We start from the raw sequence: 18,836 nt of genomic DNA on the forward strand, positions 1-18,836 counted from the left end.
GATGGAGAAGAAGAGGAGGCAATCTGAGGAAAAGGGATAGTAAAAGCAGGAGGAGCAGAGTGGGAGCTAGAGGGAACAGAAGGTAGTAGTGCAGGAGGGGTTGTTACAACTGTGGAAACACTAACGGTTGAAGGGCTGACAATGGGAGAAGATCTCCAGCAAGGTGTTCGTTTCGCTCAAGGTCTATAAGCCAAGGGAGGCAGGGCCAATGCCAAGGATGTAGAAGGCACAGGAGAGATAGCGGCCATCTCAGAAGCAGGAGCACGAGAAGCTGAAACAGTAGAAGAAGAAGAGATAAGCAGACCAGGCCTCATCATTCGAAGAGCAGGATTGGAGATGATATTGGTAGGAGTCATCGGTGCTTTACCTCTTTCAAAAGAAATAGGCGCCGGAACAAGAGGAGTTTGTACAAAGGTACCAAAGAAATCACCAAAGGGAGAATCCTTGGTAAGGTTTGACTTTTTAACTAAAGTAACAAAAGGCTCTTCTTCTTCCTCTTCCATGAGTGCGACACCCTCTGCTTGTTGCTCTTCTTCAGAAAGCAAGCCCAAGGTAGAGGGATTGGGATCAGATTGGCGAGCCAGTAACCATTGTTCTCCAAGATTATTGATAAAGGACTTGGTCATAGCAGAATTCCTGTACATAAGAGCCGGAAGAATAGCATCGGCTGAAAACAGAGTATAAACATCATGGTTATAGAGATATACTAATTAGCAAAGGCGAAGCAAAATAATTATACTCACCAAAGGAACTATCCAAAGGAGTGTTAATGTTGCCTATCCCAAAGGGAAACATTAAGCCCTCTTCAATTAGATGCGGTAAACTGAATTTCGCTTCCCGCAGTTTAGGCAAGGCAGAGGCCACAGAAGGATCATTGAGAAGACCTTGAGTGTCAAGAAGCGAGGGCAGATCATGTATCCATTGAATAGGAAAAGGAGGGGGAGAAGGACGCATATAGAAAATTTTTTTATACCATTCACTTGAGGGGGAATACGATTAAATAGAATGGCTTTGGGATGAGACTGAAATTTAAAAATACCAACATCTACCCGACGAGGGATAAAGAAATGATGGAAAAGACGAGGAGACAGTGGAAAATCTAACAGTTTGGATACTCCAATGAAGCCCACTAGAATGGAAAAGGATTGGGGAACGAACTGGTTTAATGGGATAGCAAAATAACAGCTAACCTCACAAAAAAAGGAGTGAAGAGGAAATCTGAAACCTTGCAGAACTTGGTCCCTGAAGATGGAGATACAGTTTAAAGGAGGAAGGTGAGGACCCTCATGGGGAGCAGGGCGGACAATGTAAGAGGGAAAACCATAGGTTGCCTGTAAGTCCACTTCTTCTGTATCTGTGAGGTCGGAAGAGCAAGAGAGGAACCATGCCGGAGAAAAAACCGCCATGAAGATAGAAGGTCGAAAGAAGAGGAATTGAGAAGCGAAAAGATGGACGGAGGGAAGCAGAATAAGATTCCGTAAACCCTTGTCCCTTTTCTAGTCCTATGCTAAAACCTCTAAACATAAGATACGAAAGGGAAATAAAAGATGCTCAGAATGTCAAGCGTCATAAAAGGTAATAATATCATAGAATAAAGAGAAAATGATGAAGTCAAATAAAATTTCCCTAGGAATAATTTTTGAAAAAACTTAATAAGACAAAAACAGAAAATAATAGGTTTAAAAGCATGGGTCAAGACCCGAATATTGATTAATGAAAACAACCTGGTTAAATTGAACCATCTTAATAAATCGACCAGGTCAGTAAGGAAGGAGGATAGTTGGGGGTAGCTCCGAAATATCGGACGGTGCTTACATAAATCGACCAGGTTAGTAAGGAAGGAGGATAGTTGGGGTAGCTCCGAAATATCGGACGGTGCTTACATAAATCGACCAGGTCAGTAAGGAAGGAGGATAGTTGGGGGTAGCTCCGAAAGATCGGATGGTACTTACCAATGTTTATACATATATCGACCGGGTCATTGAAGAATGGGTCATAGGGAAAATTTGGACACTCACAAGCTAAGTAGCATTTAGTACACGTACATGAAGCCAACAAATTTTCCAAAAAATTTGAATAAGATTAGCAATCAAAAGAGACTATTCAGATTCACGTAAGTTCGTAAAACCTTAATTCCCCTTCTCTACAACCACTGGAGAAGGAGTTAGAACTAGTTTGGGGTACAAAATCAGGAGGTCTTTCTTCAATGAGTCTGCGACGGTTCAAGAAATTGAGAGGAGGAATACGCGCTAAGTAGCCCTCCTCTTCCAATTGTCGATGTAAAATACCAGAAAATAGGCGAATATTAATAAGGGAATTTTCTGGAATTTTAGGTCATTTTTTGGGAATTTTTCAGAGCTCGTATGGACGAATTAACGGGGACAAGAACGGGGCCCGGGAAAGCCTGTTTAGGCTACCCCATTTAGGCGAGGAAAAGTTATTTATTTTCTTTTCCTTTTTATTTGTTTTTCTTTTCTCTTTTATTCCTCTCCCCGACGCCGTTCATTTCTTCTCCCCCGACGCCGAGCCGCACCCTCTCCTTGCCCTAACCGCCGGCCGCGGTGCTTTTCTCCTCTTCTCCCCTCTCCTTCGCCGAAGCCAGGCCGCCGACGACGAGAGCCACCCTAGCCGCCAGCCACCGAGACCCCCCTCTCTTCCTATCCTCTGGCCGAAGCGACACCACTGTTCTTCTTCTTCTTCTCTACCTAGCACCGGCCGTGAATTTCTCTGCCGATGATGCCACCCGAGCCTTCCCGGCGAAGTTGCCACAGCCGACGGCGAGCCCTAGTTCTTCACCGTGCCTTAGTCCTCACCACCGGATCTTATTTTTTTCGCCATCAGAAGCCGGCAGAGACGAAGAAGTGTATCAAGATGGTAGGCATTATGTTTCATTTGATGGTTGAGATGTATGGGATCGATTCATATTTTTCCCTTGCTCACCAGCGACATTAGGTTGTTGAAGTAAATTGGTTGTGGAATTTTCTTCCGGCAGCAACCATCTGTGGTTGAGAATTGAACAGAGGAAGAATTCCAAGAGGTGAGGTTCTGTGCACTGGGGTATTCGGGTGGTGGACAACATGTTTGAACAGGGCAGAGAGGTAAATTCCAGTAGGGTTTCTTTGCCGGCAGCACTTCAACCAGTAACCCTATTGGCTGTGAACTTGAGGTATGATGTAGGAATCTTAATACATTTTGTAATTGATGAGGTCTATAAATTTAGAATGGAACATGTGGTTAATCATGTTTTAGATTCAGGTGTACTTGGATTTAGGTTTTTGGATTTCTATCTAATGGTTTGTTTAGAGGTAAGGTGTATAAATTTGTTCTGGTATCAGGTTCGTATTTGGAAGAGTTTAAGTTGATTTAGGTTTAGACCTAAATCAAATTTTATAGTGGAACGAATTAGGGTTCTGGTAAATAAGGAATTTTCTTTAGCTATGTGATATATATGTAGCTAAATTAAATGTGGTTATTACAGGACTGGTCGCGAGACAGTATCTCGATATCGGATTGGACCTTTCTTTTTGGAGGCGGGTACTTTTGACTTATGTCATTTGATATGCTTAGTAATTAAATTAACAGGTTGCATTAATTGTGTTTCTTATCTGTTTCGGTTAATCACTACCCAGATCTTACATGCTTGATTGATTGATTGGTTTTGCATCTCAGGTATATTTTACCTGTTTATACATGCTTATAGGGGTAGTGATATACCATGCTTTACCATGTTCAGGACCTAGGTTTTATACCTTCTGTATACCTTTGGATTGTTTTGGATTCGTTGACCTATGATGCATTTTTATATATGTATGGATTAGGTCAGGATGTTTATATGGTTATTGCCATGCATCATTTGCATGATTGCATGCTGTGCGATAGTCCGCTCCATTATTGTTGAGCACATCGCCAGTTACATGGATCTGCACACACCACCACTCATGGGTTAGTGGTCGATTCAGGCTGAGTGTGTTGCAGCAGGGACTCTGTTAGGCACCGTTGGTCCGCTCATGGGTAGTGTGACACAACGTGTTATCCGGCAGGGATTCCTCCCCGTCATTGTGTACCGGGAGTTGAGAGCATTGCGCTTCCCCATCTATGATTTGGGGTAGGAGGATAGGTGTACTCCGACAGCATCCCGTCCACTCGGTCACTCATCAGGAGTAGTGATGACAGAGTGCACGGTTGTCAAAGCCCTACCCACTCGGCCTCACTTTTGTATGAGACGATCGACTGGCGTCGGGGGTGACCGGGCGCATCGTTGGCATCATATGCATGATGCATTTATTGCTTGTGTTTGTGGTTGCTGCATTTATATCATATTGTTTGGATGCCTATGTTTGACATGCATATGATTCCTATACCACTCGGACTGTTTGACCTTATACTCGGGACCGGTTAGTACATTCTCCTGTTTACTTGGATGCATATTTATATCTTTCTTATATCAGAGTACGCATGATTAGTGTTAGGTGTTATTTCTTTACTTTGCTTATCAATTGTACCTGCTGAGTGTTGGACTCACCCCGCCTCCATTGTTGATATTTTCAGGTTGATGCTGTCAGGAGAGAGTTCCAGTTGCTGGTCCCTGCAGATCTCGAGGATAGGATTTGGTTTCCGTTTTGGTTTCTTTTCTGTTCTAGACTATTTAAAACTTGTTATGTTTTAGATTTATTCCACCTATGGACGTTGTATGGATTTTATGATGTCGATGAAATTGGATTTGGTTTTATTCTACTACATGCCTGCCTGGACGGCAGAAGAGGTAAGTTTGTTGGATTTGAGCTTTACGAGTGTAGTGGAGTAGGGTGGATTTCGAGTCAGAGTATTATTACTGCGTGGTTGTGTCAGCCAGAGGCTGAATATATATATAAACTGCGTGGTGATTGATTTTATTTATTGTTATGATTCCAGCCGCCTGTGGCTGAGTATTTAGTGCTTGTAGAAATTTTTGATTGTCCGCCGTACAGGGGAGATGCTGCCGAAATTTTCTCGGACAAGGACTCCTCTGGGGGCGTGACAGTCGAATCGCTCCTTTAGCTCCTGCCGTAAAAGCAGACAAGATGGATCTCACAATCGGCCGGTTGAACTCGGTAGACTCGATCATGGCGGTGGCTCGCTCCTTATAACGAATGTCCTCGCCCCCTTTGTAGACTACCAGCGCCATCTCAGAGGTTTTTAATTCATCTATTCTGGTAGAAGCTTCGGCTTTAGCTGAATCAAGGGAGGTGGTCAAAGAAGCTACCTCCTCCTCTTTCAGCTGTAAGGCTTTAAGTTTCTCAGCCAATTCTGCTTCATAATTCTCTTTTAGTTCGCCAAGTTTTGAGGTTAGCTCTTGATTGAGGCCCGCAACCAATTTGAATCGGGTTTCAAGACTCTCAATTTGAATTTCAAATTGCTTCTTGGCGGTAGCAGAAAACTCGGCCGAAGACAATTTGATAACCTGCTGCCGCAACCCCTTGTTTTCTGATTTCAATTTCTCGTTCTCAATGTATAGATTATGCAATAGTCGGGAGAAACCCATGTTTTCTAGTCACCGCTGGGAGCATATTCAAAACCGTAAGACGATACTCCATAAACAGAAAGCAGGAATATGTAAACATACCTTATTCTCTTTATTAGAAAAACGGTCACTTCAGGAATGGAAAGCCCCTCAAAAAGGGGACGCACCTCATCCCAAGAACTAGCGAAAGAACCCCCCAGTAATATGGGGAGAATAGGAATGGTAGAAGAGCCAGTTGAGAAGGAAGAAGTAGGGACAGATGGTGGAGCAAAAACCAAGTAAGAAGAAGGCGAAGAGGGTAGAGATCCTGAAGTCGTAATAGACAAAGGGAAAGTAAAAGAAACGTCACCAGAAGTACTAGTTTTATGAAAAGGAGAAGTAGGGAAATTCAAGGAAGGATAGAATTCTGCTAAGGTGGGCTCATTGGAAAGAAGATCAGTTGAGACAAAATCTTCCGAACCAAGCTCACTAGCAGAAAGGATTAACCTCCTTTTTGGAGGAGGAACCCTGGTCAATTTGCGTCCTGGATGTTTGCCCGCAGAAATCTCAGTTAGGGGTTTATCAGAGCTACCAGGGGACGCAAGCTCGATAATAGGAACCGAGGCAGAGGGGGAGACAGTAATAGCTGCAGGAGACGTTATGGCGGGAGCAGGATCAGGGAGGATCTGCGCAGCAGGATCCCTAGAAGAACCTTCTGGAGTCTCATGAAACCCAGAAGAGCTAGGTATTTCGGCTGAGATAGCCGGCCCTTCAATTGACAGTGGAGGGGCGATAGCGGCCAGAAATTCAGCCTCCTTGGCACGAAGCAATTCTTCTTCCACGCGTATTTCTTCGTCAATCAAAGCATCATAAAAACTCTCCACTGTATAGGATAAAGAAATAATTTAGGCAGGTATAAACAAAAAGAAAGGAACCAGACGTTACCTAAGGAAATGTGAGTATTGGGTCTGACTGGGCTTAAACCAAACAGGTATAGCAGCTCGACCTTCAACCATTTCGGGATCGAGAGCCGGTGACCTAATAACCTCTCACAATAAATAGGAAAAGTAGGAAGGAGATGAAACTCTCTAACATCGGGTAAAGGAGGCAAGAAAGACTTCCAAGCATGAGACCAAGGGATAGGTCCCGGAAACTTTAAAAAGAAAAAACGAGATTTCCAGGCTTTGAGAGATGATGGCATATCTCCAAAAAGAACCATTTTAGTTCTCGATTGGAATAAGAAGACACCAGGTTCCGAAAGTTTAGGGTATGAAAACATGAAGAAATTTTGAGAAGTAGGGGGAATATCTCGTAGACGAAACAACATATAAGCGCCGTATAGATAACGAAAGGCATTTGGAGCAAATTGTTGCAAAGGAATATCAAAATATTGACTTACTTCAATTAAGAAAGGAGGAATGGGGAACCTTAGACCCCCTATCAACTGATCCCTGAAAAAAGTCACGCAGTTATCAGGGGGATGATGAGGTCGATCGGTCGGTGCTGGGAGTATGATTTTATATTCCTTAGGAATTTCATATTGACGACGGATGGATAATCTAGCATTCTTATCAAAGACAGAAGACATATGGACATACCAAGGAGCAATCGCTTCTTCAGCCATGGACAAAGGTATGGGCTAGAGCAATAAAAGTATTACTTACTGAAGACAAGGAAAGGGATGGTCGTGCGACGGCGAGTACGAAGACTGGTTGAAGACAGCAACAGGAAAAGAGCTTTAGAGAAGGAGAAAGGAAGGATGGGGATTAAAGAGGAGACGAAAGGTTTAGGGTTTGGAAGACGCAAGACGGTCGTCAGATTAGGACGTTGGTAGCTCAGCAGACGCTGAGGATCGAAATAGAAGGATAAAAGGCCTATGTGACGTGGTGATCAGAAAAGGCATGTGTCAAGTCATCATAAAAAAGGGAGGGGCATTTATATCAGACGTGACGAATCGGATCGCGATGGGGGTTGGTAGTGCCTCGAACATTCTCTCACCCGAAGGAGAGCCAATCACCAGTTCAGAGACCTCGAAAGACAATGTGATCGACTGGGCATAATAAAATAAAAAGGACTGAAATTTTTGACCCTACCCAGGCTAAAGACAAGAATATTTTAAGAGTAAAAGTTTAGAAGAGTGACAAATGTTAATCTGTCAGTGCAGAATATGACTTAGTATTTATTGAAAATATTTTTATTAACGAGGGCAAGTGTGGTTATGTTGGATAAATATGATATGGACTTCAGTCAATAAGACAACATCAGTTGATATAACATTGGTTATAATATCAAGCTATACAAATAGTTAAAATAACCTTAGCTATGATAAATGATGTATAGGATACATGAAGAAATGATAAACACAACACCACATTGTAAATGATAGAAGGATTCCATAAAAGTCTTTGATTAGATACAAAATTTGTCTTTACACTTAGAATCTGATCAAATACATAGCGTCACATTTCCTCAGGAACAGCGAACCTCAAATAGATAACAAATATTACAAACATAAACTCTTAGGGCACTTAGAAAATTTTAGTCCCACTGGATTCAAACTTACCATGGAGCGGAGAGGGAAATAGCCCACTTCGTCCGAGCTTGTCAAGGCGCACAAGAGGCAATATTTTGCCCGGGACAAAGAAAGCAACGAAAGACAAAAGCTCAAGGGCGATAAGAAGGGGAAACATGGATTCATTCCATCAAGGAGAAATAAGTATAGAGACCACTTCCCCTCTCAAGCCGTATGAGCTCAGCAAGTGGAGCAACCAATCTTAGCCCAAGGGTATCATGTGCTGTGCCCTTCACACAACACCCCTGGGTCATTTGGCTGCCCCTCTATAAGTAGAAAAAATTTCTCTGAAGTTTCTTGAGTCCTTCAGAGCACCTACATCTTTGGATAGAAGATTTGAACTGTGAAGCTTCATCTCTTAAGACGATCCCTTGTACCCTTGGAATAACCGGAGCAAAAATCCCAATAAACTCATATATAGATCTCACCTGGTCCAACAAAAGTTGCCTCCAAAGAGGAGGATCCACGACCATGGCCTTAGCAACAAAAAGTGACAAGGAAGAAAAAGAACTAAGAAAGGTTGTGGGTGAAGAGAAGGTTGTAGCCCTATTTAAAGGAGAAAAAGGCTTACAGTATGACCACATTTAATCTGCTAAGATAGTGGTATACAAAATCTGTGAGGTCATTTCAAAATCTGGAGCAGAGTCACGGGTAGGAAAAGACAAGATCATACTTCTGTCTAGTCAGTCGTCTACACCTCCTTCGACTAGACTTGAAGGGAAGGCTAGTGATATGGGTTAGGTTTTATGGGCCTTCAGATGAGGATAGAAAAGGAAGAAAAAGTCAAAGAAGGTAGGCCAATATCGGTCGATACATGCCTGCCGAACGAAGGTATAGTAGGCCAATATCGGTCGATACATGCCTGCCGAACGAAGGTAGGCCAATATCGGTCGATACATGCCTGCCGAACGAAGGTAGGCCAATATCGGTTGATACATGCCTGCCAAACGAAGGTAGGCCAATATCGGTCGATACATGCTTGCCATATGAAGGTAAGTTAATAACGACCGATGCACACTCCAGAGCAAAGATAAACCAATATCGGCCGATACATGCCTTCCGAGTGAAGGTAGGACAATATCGGTCGATACATGCCTTCCGAGCGAAGGTAGGACAATATCGGTCGATACATGCCTACCGTATAAAGGTAAATCAATATCGGATGATACGTGCCTTCCGAGCGAAGGTAGGCCAATATCGGTCGATACATGCCTGCCGCATAAAGGTAAATCAATATCGGTCGATATGTGCCTTCCGAGCGAAGGTAGGCCAATATCGGTCGACACATGCCTGCCGAACGAAGGTAGGCCAATAGCTGCCAATACATGATTGTCGTGTGAAGGTAAGCCAATAAAGACCGATACATACTCTAAAGCAAAGATAGACCAATATCGGCCAAAAGGGTTAATGAATACCTCAGAAACATGTTAGATAGAATATTATTTTGACACAATAAAGATACAAAAAGTCACATGAAGAAGAATCATACATGAATATACCGAATGGAATAATTCATGATAGAGAATATATATTTTGGGGGGAAATATGCTTTCAGATTGTCTTGCAGGCATTAAACGACAAAGAAGGTACATCTGGGGTACAAAAAAGATTCCTTAAAAATCATCTTCCTCAAGTACGCAGCTGATGTCATAACGAACTCTAACAAATCGGGGTCCACTTTATGACTACGGAGGTTATATGAAGTGGTATAAAAGGGGGAATCCTCTTCGTTGGCTGGGTAAGTTCATATCTCTAATTCTGAGACTACTGTTCATCTTCTTTCTTCTTCCTTTCCTCGGCATCAAGGGAGATCCCTAACTTGAGCGTCGGAGGGCCTAGCCAGGGATTCCCACCCCGGTCTTAGGTCACTAACGATAGTGTTGATTGGTCTCTTGTGAGCAGGGAGCCTCGGGAGCTTGAAGGTCCGGTTTTCTCTTATTTGGACGGGGATTTCTTCCTATCTATCAGATCTCCTTCGGTGATTTGGGTTTTCTCCCGATCCGCTTTGGGTTTCTCGGGTCGAGGTTTCACCGTCATTATCCTTCGTCATTATCGTGGGTCTCCTTCTCCCGGATCTCCTTCACGGTCAGCTTCTCAGACAGGATCATCCTCGTATAGCAATATTCTAGTGTTTAGTTACTACATTTCTTTTTATTTCAATTTCCTTATTGATGCAACTATGTGAAGTATTTCACAACCTACTTGTCAAATGCCTTCTCTTCCAAGTATAATCAGACAGTTAGTTTAATGGTTCAGACTTTGGAAGAAATGTGCCATGAAATTTATAGTGAAAAAACCCCATCATTTTCATGAAAGCTAGTATGCTCATTGCTTTAAATACTATGTTAGATTTAGATAACAAAAGATGCTAATCTGGAAAGTTTACAATAGTTTGAATATTTCTATTCTTTGTTCACTAGTTTTGTGCTTTGACACCATTATGTTGTTTGTATCATCTTGTAATTCTCATATAATTTTGGTACTCTTTGGCAAGCATTTATTTTGGTTCACATAATTAGCTTTGATGGTTTTAGCATCAACTCTTGTTATGCAGGTTGTTTGACCTCTTAATCAAGTCCTTTGTTCTATTGCTGGTCAAGATATTGTTCACATGAATGACAATGATAATGTTAACTCCGACGATTTTAAAAACACTATACTATTGATGAGTTTGAGTTTTAGAACCTAGGAAATCTAGAGGACAATGGGAAACTAGGGCTACAATTCTGATGCAAACCTCTAAAAATGCTCTTACTGTTAGAGTGGTCACATCATTTGCAAGTTGAACAAGAAATCAGATAATTTTTGGCAATTTATTTAACTAGACATGTTCTAGAATAAGTTTTGTCCTAACATCATTCATCCTAAGATTTTTAGTCTGGTTTCTTTTTATTAAAGTAAATTTCTTGTTAACAATTTTGGTATTGTCTCTGCAGAACACAACGACAAAGGAAAATGAAACCCTTTTAGCCATCATAACAGCTTATGTACAGGGCGAGGATGTAGCCGCTAGAGGAAGAATGTTACTATACACTTTTGTTAACAATGTTGACAGTTTTCAGAATGTGGAATTATTAAGTAAAATAGAAAGTCAATTTTCATTAACAAAATAAAACTTTACTTTCTGAACTTGGTGTAATTTTTTTTTTAGTTTTACTGTTTTTTTGTCTGACAGATTTTCGAGGTTTACTTGAAAGAGTTAAAGGGTGTTGTGTCTGCCATAGCTTCTCTCCAAGGTCATTTGTTGGTTTCATCTGGCCCTAAGATCTCCTTGCACAAATGGACTGGTACTGAGTTGAATGTTATCGCTTTCTATGATGCTCCTCTTTATGTAATGGAATAGAAAACATTGTAAGTATGCTTTCTTTTAAGACTTGAACCTAACTATATCAGAAAGCTCGTAGGCATTTGTTTCTGTTCCAAAATTTTGGTACAAAATTGCTTGAGTCATATAAACTTTATATTTAGTATTCTGTCTTCAGTTTTCTGTACCTCTATCATTTAAGTTGGGTTATTATTATTTCTGATTATTACAATGTCTATCTGCTATCATTATTCCTCGAATTATGACCCATTTTTGAAGAACTAATTAAAACTCGCAGAATTCATCTCCCTTTTAATTTTTATTGCATGGGCTATAGAAATGTGATCATTGCGATTCATGAAAAATATGAATTTTGCAGGTCAAAAATTTTATCTAGTGGGAGATATTCACAAAAAGCATCTATTTTTAAATTGGAAAGAGCAGGGTGCTCAGTTGAGCTTATTAGCCAAGGATTTGCTTCTCTTGATTGTTATGCAACTAAGTTTCTGATAGGTGGAAGTACATTGAGCCTTGTAGTTTCAGATGATAAAAAAAATATTCAGGTAAGGTTCTCGCTCAACTAGTGCTAGTAGTATGTTGGATATTTGATTAACATTGTTAACTAACTAGGTACTTCCCTTTTTCCATAGATTTTTTGTTTTTAATGCAACATAAGTGCAATTTGAACATGTATATGATAATTTCCTAATTAAATTTTTTACTATTCTGCTAGTCAGACATACTTACGAGCGTGTTCACTGGTATATGACTCCTATCAAAGACATCTATGATGCATGTGTTTGTTGTATATTTTTCACAGAACTTGTAGTCAAGCACCTGAGCTTGTTCAATGCTTTAATATTCTGTTGCAGATATTCTATAATGCTCCAATAACATTAGGGTTGGAAAGGGCAGAAGCTTTTGTCTAGAGTTGAATTTCATGCTGGGGCCCATGTGACAAAATTCTTGAAGCTGTAGATGCTCTCCATCTCTTCTGATCAAACCAATATAACTCCTGGTTATGACAAGACCAACTGGTTCACCCTTCTATTCAGTACACTAGATGTGAGCATTGGTTGTATTGCACCATTGGATGAACCATTCTGCAGACTTCAAACCCTGCAAAAAAAAAAAACTAGTAGATGTTCCCCATACATGTGGCCTGAATCCAAAATCATTTCAGTAGTTCCATTCAAATGGAAAGGCACATCGTCCTATCCAGATAATATGGTTGATTGTGAGCTTCTTTCCTAGTAAGGATTCTTTTCTTCATGCTTATGATGAGAATAATTGGTAAATTAGTTTCAAAGATGTTAGGTAACTATGGCTACTTTTTATATCAAAATTAGTGCTGCTCAAAGTTCCTTTTTCCTGTGTTTTGATGATGGCTTGTTAATCTATAATTTTTCAGGTATAGATTTATTTGATTGATGTATAGATAATATTTTCTTTCAGATCAGATTTCTATTCAAGTAACGTACATGACTAGGGTTGACAAAAATCTCTTGAAACATGTAGGAAAGCAATTTTGTTACCCAATTATTCTTATCAAATTAAGTTTTAAGAGTAAATGCTATTTATTACCCATGAGAAAGCAATTGCAGTGTATAATATATACAAGGAAATAACATTTTGATGAGCCTTATTTAGCAACACAGCTTGGAGATTGGGAAATAGGATTAGGAAGGAGTTTGTGTTGTTTCTGATTGGGTAGTGTTGAGTGCCTGAGTTACATGCATTGTTCTATAGGTAGCAAACTGTTCCTTATAGAAATGAGTGGATAAAATTGTTGATTTGGAGCTGCAAATGTCACGCCCCGGAGGAGTCCCTGTCCGGCAACATCTCCCCTGTACGGCGGCCAATATGAAACTTTCTACATATCCATATACCTCAGGCACATGCGGCTGGAATAATACCAGTAAATAAACAATCACCCACGCAGTTTAATAGTAGACAAACAGAGCAGTAATAAGATGACTCGAAAACAACCCTACTCCACTACACCCATAAAGCTCAAATCCGATTTTTCCTACTCCACTACACTCATAAAACACAAATCCGACAAACTCACCTCTTCTGCCGTCCAAGCAGGCATGTAGTAAAACATATCGAATAAAAATCCATCGACAAATACAATCCATACATTATCCAAGTATCAAAATAAACCAATTCTAAACATAGTCAAATAAGAAGAAAAACTAAAAGATCAATAAATCTTCGTGGTCTGCAGGGGACCAGCAACTGGAACTCTCTCCTGACAGCATCAACCTGAAAAATAACAACAATGGAGGCGAGGTGAGTCCAACACTCAGTAGGTACAACTGATATGCAAAGTAGGGAAATAACATCTAGCACTAATCATGTGTACAGTCTCCTGATATAAAAGGATGAAATGCAACTGAAGTAAACAAGAGAAAAACTGTACTAACCAGGACCTGGGTATAAAGACAAACAGTCCGAGTGACATAGAAATCCTGTATGCATGTCAAACATAGGCGTCCAAACAATATACAACATATAAATGCAGCAAGCACAAATACAAGCAATAAATGCATCATGCATATGATGCCAATGATGCGTCCTGGTTACCCCTGACGCCAGTCGATCATCTCACACACAATAGTGAGTCCGAGTGGGTAGGGCTGTGACAACCGTGCACTCTGTCGTCACTACTCCTGATGAGTGACCGAGTGGACGGAATGCTGTCGGAGTACACCTATCCTCCTACCCCAAATCATAAATGGGGGAGCGCAATGCTCTCAACTCCCGGTACACGATGACGGGGAGGAATCCCTGCCGGCTAACACGTTGCATCACGCTACCCATGAGCGGACCAACGGAGCCAAACAAAGTCCCTGTTGCAACACACACTGCCTGAATTGACCACTAACCCATGAGTGGTGGTGTGTGCAGATCCATGTAATTGGCGATGTGTTCAACAATAATGGAGCGGACTATCGCACAGCATGCAATCATGCAAATGGTGCATGACAATAACCACAAAATATCCTGAGCTAATCCATATATATATAAAAGTACACCATAGGTCAACGAATCAAATCAAAGGTACACTGAAGGTATAAAACCTAGGTCCTGAACATGGTGAAGCATGGTATATCACTACCCCTCTAAGCATGTATAAGCAGGTAAGGAATACATGAGATGCAAAACAAGCAATCAATCAATCATGTAACGGGTATCGGGTAGTGATTAACCGAAACAAATAAGAGAACATAATTATTGCTACTTGTTAAATTCACTACTATGCATATCAAAGACATAAAGTCAAAAGTACCCGCCTCCAATCGAAAAGTCCAATCTGGTCCGAATACGACGTCGAGATACTCATCTCGCGTCAAAGTCCTGTGTCAACATGATATACAAATTTAGCTAATTACATATAAATTAATTAGCTAAATCATATCCCCGAGAAACTAACCTAAATCCAAATCCAATTATATATGTATCAATTCATACCTAATTCAGCCGCTGCTGGAAATCAAGGGTTGTCATCGGACATAGTGCTGCTGGAAAACCCTCCTCACTGCCTGGATCCAAAGAACATCATAAATCAACCTAGAAATCCACTCACAACTTCAATCCAGCCATAAAAAGAAATGTGTTTCCCTTACCTCAAATTCCACAGCCGTTCTTGCTGTTGGAAATCAAAGAGTTTGCTGGAAGCAGTGACTGTCGGATCCAAGAAAAACCCCACAGCAAGTCTTATCCTCTTCTGGAATTCCTATATCCTGTTCGGATCAAAGGTGAGGTCAAGAGTGGAGATCACAATCAGATTCGGGATTCAACCACAGTATAGAATTAAATCCCTATTAACCTAATACCAACCATACTTACCTCCAAGATCCGGCTAGGGCACAACTTTGTGTTGTCTTCGGCACTGTCAAGCAGAGACACAAGAAGGGAAACTTCGGCCGGCGCACAAGGACCCAATCTAGGGTTCAGATACTCGATTTCCGGCGGTGATCGACCGAAGCAGGCGGCGGTCTACGCGGAGTCTGTGGCTCGTGAATAAGTGGCAGCGTCGGCAGGCACTGGGGTGGTGGCAGTTGGCGTCGATAGCGGCGCTAGGGCACAATAGGAAGATTGGCACCCGATGAGAATGGTGCCCGCACTGACCTCATCGCCGGAGGTGGATGGGGACGAGGAAGCGATTGGTCAGCACCTTCAAGACTCCGGTGAGGTCCTCAGGCGGCGCGGTGAGGCTGAGACAGTTGAGGAAGAATCATCCTCTGTCGGCGTCACTGCGTCGCCGACAAATCCCGCGCGGATGGCTGGCGGGAGTGGCACGACCACAGTGAGGGAGAAGGAAAAGGACTCGGCGGGTGGTGAGACACATCGGAGATCGTTGCCGGCGGTAGGGCTTCCTTGGCCGAGGTTTATTTGCGTGGGAGCGGAAACGTGAAGCAGCGCCAATTGGGAAAGAGGAGACAGATCTAGGGCTTAGGGCAACGGCCGGCGGCACTTCCACGCGGCGGTGGCGCGAGGGAAAGGGAAAGTCGGTGCTGCTCGGCCGGAAGAGAGGAAGAGACGGGGGAAGCAGAAGCTTGGCCGGCGTTCGATCGGAGAGGAAGAGGAAGGAGGAACTGTCGCGAGCGAAAAGGGATTGGTGTCGCATGGGTTAGGGCACGTGAATAAGAGGAAAAGAAAAGGAGAAATAAAAACTTTTCCTCTTTAAAATAGGGTTGCCTAAACATGCTTTTCCGGGCCCCATTTCTGTCGCCGTTAACTCGTCCATACGAGCTCCGAAAAATTCCCGAAAAATTTCCAAAAAATCCGGAAAATATTCTTATTAATATTTGCCTATTTTCGGTATTTTACAGCAAATTAGCCATAGATTTGGTTTGGTGTGATTCTTACTTGCCATTCTAAATGTTGTACAATCTTTTCCCATTTCTAGGTACGAAATGCTGCCACTAGACAAATGGATTGTCACGACTCGTTCACAAATTCTTTTAAATTTAAGTGATCTTTCACTTGGCACAAGTTTCTTGTGATTGAATGTGCATTTTAAATTTTTTAGAACTTCTCTTGCATCAATCTAATGTAATGAACTAACTTTTCCCATGGGATACTTTGCCCAGTGGCATGCTAAAAGGAGGACAACTTAGTATTCTAACTGATCAAGTGTAATTTGACAACGGGCCCCAGTGATCAAGAATGTTTTATTGTGGACCACTACTATCAGACCCGATACTTTTGAGTATACTGCCAGGGTAATATGCTAAAATGCTATTGCCATGTGTGTAAGTCTGAGTAAGGTGCATTTTCTTTGGATAGAAATACTTATCAAATACATTTATTTGTTTAGGATAAGTCAGTTGATGTTCGCTAGGGTGTGGAGTCATGTATTGTTGAAGTTCTTAGAGTCTATGGACACAAGGCATTATGTGAACCTTTTTAAAAACATTTGTTCTAATTTTCTTGATGACAATGATGACATGGAATATCACCACATTTTTCCTTCTAATTTTGCATACTACCAAATGTATGAAGGATGTGAAGGGACCTACTTTGACAATTGTACTTGAGTGTAAGCCATCTAGAGTGATTGAAGGTATTTTTCCAGACTTCATATCTCTTAAAAACCCAACCTCAACTCTATTTGATTTCTATCCTACTTTGTTGCCTTCAGAATTTTCAGATTCTACAAGAGTGATTGTGTTGGTGATTCGACTTCTAAGTCTACTAGAAGAATGGAAAGCTAGTATCAAATGTTGGCAATGAGTGTAGACCTAGCATAAGATGACTTCAATGGTGTGCTCTTCTCTCTAGTTGTAAGATAACTTTAAAGCAGACTATGCTTACTTTTGATATTATTTGAAATCTATCCTACTTTGTTGCCTTAAGAATTTTCAAATTCTACAGGAGTGATTGCTCTAGTGGTCTGACTTCCAAGTCTACCATGAAGAGTGGAAAGCTAGTATCAAATGTTGGCAATGAGTGTAGACCTAGTAGTAAGATGACATCAATGGTGTGATTTTCTCCCTAGTTGTAAGATAACTTTAAAGTAGACAATGCTTACTTTTGATATTATTGTTTTGCTAAGGAAATGTTCCGACAAGGACTTTCAAACCTGACCCCTTTTGTTCTATACAAGATGTTGTCCGGTCACAACCTTTATTTAACATTAGAGACTCCAATAAAGTTTAATAAGGGAAAATTATTTATATTTGTGCTAATAATTCTAACATGTATTCATTGCTTAAAATTTTCTTTCTGAATACTTTGCAGGAAGATAGGGAGAAACTTATTCCTCGAAGATTTAAATTTGAGGAGGTAGGAGCAGGAGGTTTGTTTCTCAAAAGATGAAGTTATTTTTATTTATTCTTTTGACATTGGAGCTTGCATAAGACCACCCTAGTGATGGAAGAAAATGTTTGATAAGAAATTCCTATTGACATTGGATATATTTATATATTAGAAGCTAAAAAACTTGAAGAAGTAATTAAAATTGTAATATGACATTGTGATCTACTTTAGTTCTTTGACCTCTTAAACAAGAGTAAATCCATCCATATCTTTGCAGCACTCTTGAAGGGGAGCCTTGGCGCAATGGTGAAGTTGCTATCGTGTGACCTAGAGGTCATGGATTTGAGTCTCGTAAATAGTCTCTTGCAAAGCAAGGCTGCATACAATAGGCACTTCCTCGGGACCCCTTATTTGGAGGAGCTTTGTGCACTGAGTTACCCTTATTATCTTTGCAATACTCTTCCTTTCCTTATTTCCTTCCTCACCACAAGTAGACATGTTCTTAGCGAAGAAGAGGAAAGGAATGATTTGTGGGTTTTATAAATGTTTGCGTAGAGAAAATGGCAAAAATGACTAGTAGCCAGTAACCCAGTGGTGTCTAGCTATTGGGTCATAGTACTGTTATAACTAGGGGTGTAAACGAATCGAATTGAGCTGAATATGCAGAAAAATTTAAGGCTCGAATTCAGCTCGAAATAGGTATCAAGCTTGATTCGAAGCTCGAAAAATTCAAAATGTTTGGTTCGAGTTCGGTTCGAATTAGGGCTCGGGTTCGAGTTCAGCTCAAAATATTCGAATATGCTTGCGAACTATTCGAATAATTGCTCAAAAATAGGTTCGAAAGGCTTGAAATTTATTTATTTAATATATATTCAACTTATATTAATAAATATTAAGACTTGTGAGCGGCTTGAACAATATAATTTGGGCTTGTGTTCGGCTTGAAAAAAAAGTTCAAACATGTTCAAGTTCGCCTCGAATTCAATAGATTCGAATATGAATCGAATATTTTTCGAGCCGGCTCGAAAAGCTCGTGAGCCAGCTTGATTCGTTTGCCGCCCTAGTTATAACCACAAAATTTCACCTATCTAACTCTGCATGTGCCATTATTCTGGATAAGTATATCTCACTACAAGTACAATGTCCTATTTTTCTTCTCATCCATCTATAATTTACTTATTTTCATTTTCATTTTTTATTGTTTGATATTG

General features: G+C 40.9%; 2 long non-coding RNA genes across 3 annotated transcripts in view; one reads left to right on the forward strand and one right to left on the reverse strand.

The window, feature by feature from the left end:
- The window catches only part of LOC122052115, an 89,295-nt gene extending 71,891 nt beyond the window's left edge, over window positions 1–17,404 (forward strand). For both annotated transcript variants that reach the window (XR_006131873.1, XR_006131874.1), the window contains 7 exons: window positions 10,988–11,129; window positions 11,227–11,402; window positions 11,735–11,918; window positions 12,228–12,608; window positions 16,458–16,930; window positions 17,009–17,150; window positions 17,242–17,404. This is a non-coding gene — a long non-coding RNA (uncharacterized LOC122052115). The remainder of the gene's footprint in view (window positions 1–10,987; window positions 11,130–11,226; window positions 11,403–11,734; window positions 11,919–12,227; window positions 12,609–16,457; window positions 16,931–17,008; window positions 17,151–17,241) is intronic.
- LOC122052121 lies at window positions 14,659–16,247 on the reverse strand. The gene is made up of 4 exons (XR_006131895.1): window positions 15,211–16,247; window positions 14,988–15,104; window positions 14,833–14,903; window positions 14,659–14,718 (listed from the first exon to the last, which is right to left on the reverse strand). It is a non-coding gene; the product is annotated as an uncharacterized LOC122052121 (long non-coding RNA).
- Window positions 17,405–18,836: the final 1,432 nt, after the last annotated feature.

The sequence above is a fragment of the Zingiber officinale genome, chromosome 3A (genome assembly GCF_018446385.1).
Source record: "Zingiber officinale cultivar Zhangliang chromosome 3A, Zo_v1.1, whole genome shotgun sequence".
In the NCBI taxonomy this organism is placed as follows: Eukaryota; Viridiplantae; Streptophyta; class Magnoliopsida; order Zingiberales; family Zingiberaceae; genus Zingiber; species Zingiber officinale.